Below are 443 nucleotides of genomic sequence, written 5' to 3' on the forward strand. Positions count from 1 at the left end.
ATTTTCGGGCGTTTTTCCTGTCGGTTAGCATTTCAAGCTCTTCGGACTCACGTATTTAAGCCTCCCTCTTCTTAATGCGGCAAATACGTCTCGCTTCCCTCTTCAGCTCCCTACAACGGCCCCACATGGCTCGCGTTGCGCCCGATCGCAGCGGCATCTTTTTTCTCTGCAGCTTCTTGACACTCCTCATCGTACCAGTTGTTCTTTCGGGCTCGCTGAAATTCGACTATTTCTTCGGCGGCGGTACTTAATGAGCGGGAAATGTGGCTCCACTGCTCGCGTATGTCGGTTTGTTGAAGAGTGCTCTCTGAGAGCAGGCGTAAGACAATTTGGTCCAATGTATTTTACTGAAGTGATGTTTTCAAAGGACAGTGATTTACTAAAATTTATAAATAATACATTTAATCAAATATACGGAAATCTTTTCATACACATGCAAATTG

The sequence above is a fragment of the Rhagoletis pomonella genome, unplaced genomic scaffold (genome assembly GCF_013731165.1).
Source record: "Rhagoletis pomonella isolate Grant_MI unplaced genomic scaffold, Rhpom_1.0 Rhpom_scaffold_00002, whole genome shotgun sequence".
NCBI classification, from domain to species: domain Eukaryota; kingdom Metazoa; phylum Arthropoda; class Insecta; order Diptera; family Tephritidae; genus Rhagoletis; species Rhagoletis pomonella.